Below are 6,733 nucleotides of genomic sequence, written 5' to 3'. Positions count from 1 at the left end.
ACAACATTCAGATCATTCGTGTTTTTGTTGAGCACAACCATGAAAACCTAACCTGGCTAATGTACCAAGAAGTGGGCGACCAGTCAAAATGACCCCAAGAGGACAACAAACACTCATTAATGAGGTAAAGAAACAAGAGAGTGACAGCTAAAGATGTGAAGGAACTGGCTAACATCTGTGTTCATTACTCTACAGTAGGTAAAAATTGAACAAACAGGGTGTCTGTGGCAGGACACCACGAAGGAAGCTGCTGCTTACTAAAAAGAACATTGCTGCAGGCTGAAGTCTGTCAAAGAACACATTGACACTCCATAGCAGTATTGGCAAAATGTTTTGTGGACTGGTGAAACTATATTGAAGTATTTGGAAAGAACACACAGCACTACATCTGGTATAAAAGGCCACTGCATATCATCTTGAAACCATCATTCAAGTTGTAGGGTATGGTGGGGGAAACATCATGATTTGGGCCTGCTTTGCTGCATCAGGTTTGGCTAGCTTGCACTGATTGGTGGGGGAAGATAAATTCCCCAAAGATTCTTCAGCATATTGTGAGAATGTCTGTACATCCGCTGAAACTCTGTAGAAGTTGGATGATGCTACAGGACAAAGACCTAAAAAACACAACAGAATTACTTCAGAAAAACAAAATCCACCTTTTGGAGTGGCCGAGTCAGAACCCAGACCTCAACCCAATAGAGATGCTATGGATATAGATATTTCAAAAGGTTATTAAACTAAAATTTACTAAATTAAAGGCTAACTGTACACAAGGAGGCTGAAAACTATTCCAGTGTAACAGTTGTAAAAATAAGATATACCAAAACTACAACTCATATTTGAGGAAACATACATGTATTATTTTATTTAGAGGTTTCACAACTGTGGCCACAGAGGAACGTTTACTGCAAATTATTCTGTGGACCTTCTTGGCATCTTTAACCCATCGCTCAACACCAACAGGATGCAGCTGTGGTGTGATGGACGACATGAGGTCAGAGATAAACAGGATTATGAAAGTCCAAATGTATCACTTTAGTGTATTGCGCGTGTACAACGCCTTCAGCCCCCCAGCTCAGTGCGTTGTAACAATCGCTCAGTGTGATGTTGTAATAGCTTCTCTGTGGCGAAAGCCCTCATGGAGCTTGTAAAGTCATGTCCCGAGTGTTGATGTCGCTTCATGGGCAGTCATCCTGCTTGCAGACTCATTCCATGGTCCAGCAGCTTGTTGGCAACAGTCACAGCAGTGGTGTTGCAGCACGTTGGACATGCAGCAACTGTGGTACACATCTGGCTGCTGATGGGGGGAGTTCTTAGTGAGAGACCTTTTAGTTTACCAGCCTCAAACTGTAAAGAGCAACCGTATTTACTACAAGGTAGAAACCACTCTGATCTGATAGATTCAGTAATAAATATGAACTGAGGTCACCTTTGTCATGAGTTTCCTACACTTCACCTTTACACTTGTCATATTTAGTTTTTTGGAGTTGTAATATTCTTGTTCACATTTGGTGATGAGCAAAATCATTCAGTTCAGTGTAATTCAGCTACTGTCTTCATTCCTAGCTATGTAAAAAGGAAGGCATGGGCCAACAACAACACAAACATTACAATAGATCACATAAGACAATGTTAAGTATGCTATATATACTGTTAAGAAGTAGTAGTAGTACATGGCTACAGTACTATAACTAGATCTATGAGGACACACTGCACTCTAGTGTATAATTCAGGTTAGTACACTACACAGGTACAAGAACGGCTGTGCCCTTAAAGTCTGCAATAAGCTTAGTTTTAGATTAAAAAGAAGCCAAACCCAGAAAAGTCCGAATATTTTTTGAAATTTTTGATAAGACTTGTGCGTCTTAACACACATTACAAAACAAAGAATTCATTACCAATGCAAACCATACAACACCAGCATTTACCACATCAGACCTTAGTGACAACTCTGATGATTTATTAATGCAAACGAAGCCTTTTTTGGAGGATTTTGTGGATTTGTGTCACTGCCAAGAAATATTATTCTATACTACAATAGGTTACAAGTTGGTCATAGTGTTATATAAATGGAAATGTCTTATAGCACGGTTTCGTTCTTGTGTATACACAAATTCTGCAGGCAGACAGATGCACACACACATTTAATTTCTATCTTTGATTTAATGTGGAACTCGGAGTTATGGAAACAGCAGCTTGATGAAAGTGTAATGAGTTTTTCTCACAGAAATCTGTCAGTTTAAATAAAGTTCTAATTCACCTGCGGTATTATTAAAAAGTTTATAAAAAGCCAAAGTTCAGATGAGGAAGCTCATTTTGTTTGGTTTGATTTGGTAATTTAAAGTTACACATTGGATGAATCCTGGCTTTAATATATTCATTTGTGAAGTTAAATTGGGTTTTAGTTAGTTTGGTTTTCATGGCACTAGATTAGCTAAAGTCGTTTTTCTGTCAAATGATGCCATGAGGCAGTGCGTTATTTCTCTCATGCACTTCATAAAAAGGAATAATAAGTAACACCATGAGGCCTTTAGTGATTTCAACAACTGTATTTATGGGTTCATGTAGAAAAGCTCATGTTTGCCCCCACTCAACCTTATCTACTGTCTACCTTTATATGTGATGTGTTTGATTTACTTATTTTTACTTACTTACTTACAAAACAGTTTAATTAAAATATGTAAATAGGCTGTAAATAGGCTGCTTTCACTGCCATGAAATAATTCTGCACCACTTTATGTCGCACATTGTACTGTGAAACAGTCAGCAAGCTTTTAGATGAGGTACAACACTTATTTATTCCTAATGTCATGTAATATCATAATATTTGGATATTTCCATACCATCGTCAGAAAAGGGTTAATTGAGGCTTTATGATGTCTGGCAGGCTGCTACAGATTAAAATGAGCCTTTAACTCCTTTGTAAATAAAGTTATTGATAACAAAATTAGTCTGGAATCATTAAGTATTTTTCTATACTTACTAATAAACAGTGCTCGTCCCTCTCTCCCCCAGTCTCTGTTTTTCCTAAACAATCACAAATATATCATTGTTTTTATTTCTAAAAAGATGACATAGATTCCTAAAACAGCTGTTATTAGCGTTTCAGCAGGAGGAGAAACATGAGGTGAAAGACACAGATGATATTCAAATAACAGGAGGTGAGTTACTGCAGTTTAACTGGTTGATTCGATTCACTTCTAAACGCAGCAGCAGCAGAGGCTTCGTCACACAGCTCATGGAAGAAGTTAGAAGATAGATGTTAAAACTTGTCATGGATCAAAATCATCTCTGGCACGCTGAGTCATGTAGACATGACACATCATTTTACATTTAGTTCAGTTTTTATCTACAATGATCAAAAGCTTAGAAACCATTCAAATGATCCCATAACCAACGAACCCGTACAGACATGCGCACAAAGCAAACAGGAACTGCTAACAGGAACTGAACAGGTGGCTGCGATGGCCGAGTGGTTAAGGCGTTGGACTTGAAATCCAATGGGGTTTCCCCGCGCAGGTTCGAACCCTGCTCACAGCGACAGTTCTGTTTTGGGGGCGGCAGTAGCTCAGGTGGCAGCGCAGTCATCTACGAACCCCAGGGTGAGTGGTTGCTGAGGTGTCCTTGGACAAGACACTGAAACCCCGTAGTAGTGTCTGGAAGCTGTTCAACCACAAGTTGCCCAAGGGGATTAATAAAGTATTCATTATTATTAATAAATCCTAATTCAACATACTTACACCTGCTGTACGTTAATGTGGGGTCATACACACATCCGTAGTGTAGCCAACAGCAGAACTTACTAAATCCAAAGCAACATTGGCTCCTTCAAAATCAAAAGCTTCATTTAACTGGAGTTACAGTTCTTTGGTGTTTTTCATGTTGCACAATAAATAAACATTGTAAAAGTGTTTCTGGCTCCAGGAAAGTGGGTGTAGGACAGAGTCAAAATAACCTGTGTGTGTGTGTGTGTGTGGTAATGAATGAACATGTCACACAGTGTAACTGTGGCTCATTGATGTGTTTTTAATAGTCTGAGCTCTGTGGCACAGATGAGTAACATACATCAGGCTTTGGATAAACACAGAATCTGGTCTCTCTATTTGTTTGTAAGAATAAATCATAAATTATCAACATTGCTTTCTTTTATGGATATTTGATTTCAGTCTCTCTGTATTTTTACAACACACAACCTGGTAATCAGTACCTATCTGCCTGTGTCTGTAAATAATTCACTGGAAAGCAGCTTGAATCAGCCAGGTGAATATTTATAGAAGCCAGTGAAGCTCTGGTCAAATTCTGGGAACCTCGAGGGGCAGATGCCTTGAAAGCAGCTTGTTGTGGAATACATCTGGGTACATCCAGTCCCCTGCACTAACTGATGGTGGATTGAAGGTGAAGTAAATTAGGTTTAGAGAGGATGCTGTAGGCAGGTGCAAGGCTCCAGTTTTTCTTCCACTCCAAGAAATTGGTAAAATACGTTTAGAAAATGCCTTTTTTTTTTTTAAAGAAAAAGATGAAATGACACTATTTTATATCATTTACTGTCTCCGAAAAACAGAGGATCCACTCTGGAGGTGTTATCATTATGTCAAACTTGGAGTTACGTTACCCGTCATCCGTCCAGAATTACTGCAGTTTGTTTCAATTTAATGTAATCAGTCATTTTCAAGTGTGGCTGTCACTTTAAACGGAACAGACTTCCTCCTTACAACTTGTCCATGTGCAAAATAGAAAAAAAGAAACTGATACAAATTTCAAATAAGATTTAAAAAGACATTGAAATGACGTTCAGTAACTCATATTCTCAGATTCTGACATCAAGCAGAACTTTTCTGCACAGACAGACATGAAGCTGCAGGAGGAGAGTTCAGAGTTCACTCTATGAGTGTTTTATAGTGAACAACATCCTCATATATTCCATACATAGAGTTTGTTAATTTTCAAAGTAAACATAAGCTGTATTCAACGGTTCTTATGCAACATTTAAAACATCTACTATAAAGAGTAATTTCTGTAACACACATTTATGCTCAAAACACAGACCAGAACCATAAAACCCCATTGAATCTGTTTATTTTTGTAAATGAAGAGTACAAAAGGTGTCATGTTTCTTTTCAACAGATGGCGCCATTGAGCCTCTTTCAGTCATTCATCCTGCAGCGAAGCGTCTGGGTGCAGACATAATGAGAGGATTGATGATGGCTGACTAGTTACACACTTCTATAGATGACCTTTGTCATACCTGTCTGTTATAAATGTTGATGTTGTTGATCAAATGTGCAGCATAGAGGATGCTACTTCAGACTCACTTTTTTGAGTTAATACAAGTAAAATGTTAAAAACCTGAAGAGAACATGAGCACGAGAGAAAAGATCTTACCAACTGAACTGTCCTAAAGGTTTTAAGCTTTGAGAGACGTTGTGGTCATGTTGTTTAACGCTGGTTGAACTAACAACCAGTGCAGCTGTTTATCTGCAGGACCAGTCGTGATACCCTAAAAATGGGTTTCTCACCACCAGAATGAACCAGAGCTGTGTGTGCACATGTATAGAGTACATAGTTCATATTTATCATATCCATGCAAAGCAGGCAACCAACACTTCATAATATCTGGTGTTGTCTCATTCCCATCTTAAGTAAGAGAGAACAGGACTTTTCCATGATTGAATAGAAAATACACAACTACTCCCTGATTTTACTCTGGATTTCAATTTCCATCACATCTGGCCACTGAAAGACTCTTTTGTGCAACTAGTGAACAATGAAGAAGAAGATAGCGAGCGAAAAAGAGTTCGAACCTTTCCGAATATACTTTTCCTACCGCCAAACTTATATTAACCTCCCCCTGTTCCATTGTTAGAGAGAGTGCAGTGCCAACAGAGAAAAAAGGTTACAGCTGAATAGTGTCATTGCTTTCCTGAGGCAGGGAGAAGCCTGCTCGGTGCATTAAAGTGTCTGTCTGTTCGGGATGAAGACAGTGATTTGAGAGGGAAAAAGAAAAGGAAAGAAAGAGATACGTCTAATAAAAAGGATGAAAGATTAGAAAAAGGAAACTCTACCTTTTTGACAGTGGGTTCACCAATAAAGCCACAGTCAAATGAAGGGTATTAGATCTTCTCAGAGGGGATATCTGATTTGCATGCATGAATATTCAACTGTCACCTCTCCCTGTTTCTCCCATAAAGCCCTTAAGATTTTAAGAGAGAGTTTATTAAAAGCGAGCAAACATTCCTCTCCGGTTACAGTTCTGTGCTCTAATAAAACTGTGTTTACTGTATTAGTCTCTGAATTAATGAGACTAAACGATTGGCTTAGTTGAAGCAGATAAGCTGTGCTGAAAATCTCCAGAATTTTGTGACTTCACCCAAATAAGAAAAGTTCCAGCACGAGTTGGAAAAAAAGTTTGATAGTGAATTTAATACAGATTAATGAAAGTGGTTGGCAAAGAAATCTGAGCTCCATCACGTGACTTCAAGAAGTTGGATCGGTTTTAGTAGGACTTGAGGTGTCCATGGAATTAAACTCGCAAAGAGCACTGTAGGTGGTCGGTTGTTGTCTCTTTATACATATGTAGGCACAGAAGGTAGTTAATGAGGAAGACCGGACAAATAAGTAAAACAATAAGACATGAAAGCAGCTGAAAAGTATCTACAGTGGTTCAAGTACTGTACTTGAACTTTATCTTCACTTTAATATTTTCAACTTTTTTTGCTTTTATTGCTCATCGACA

At 38.4% G+C, this 6,733-nt stretch overlaps 1 non-coding gene across 1 annotated transcript; it reads left to right on the top strand.

Moving 5' to 3' along the window:
* The first annotated feature begins 3,458 nt into the window (after positions 1-3,458).
* On the top strand, positions 3,459-3,540 carry trnas-uga. Its single transcript has one exon. It is a non-coding gene; the product is annotated as a tRNA-Ser (tRNA).
* Positions 3,541-6,733: the final 3,193 nt, after the last annotated feature.

Source organism: Anabas testudineus, chromosome 22, assembly GCF_900324465.2.
Source record: "Anabas testudineus chromosome 22, fAnaTes1.2, whole genome shotgun sequence".
NCBI lineage: Eukaryota > Metazoa > Chordata > Actinopteri > Anabantiformes > Anabantidae > Anabas > Anabas testudineus.
This window is presented reverse-complemented; position numbering and strand designations above follow the sequence as displayed.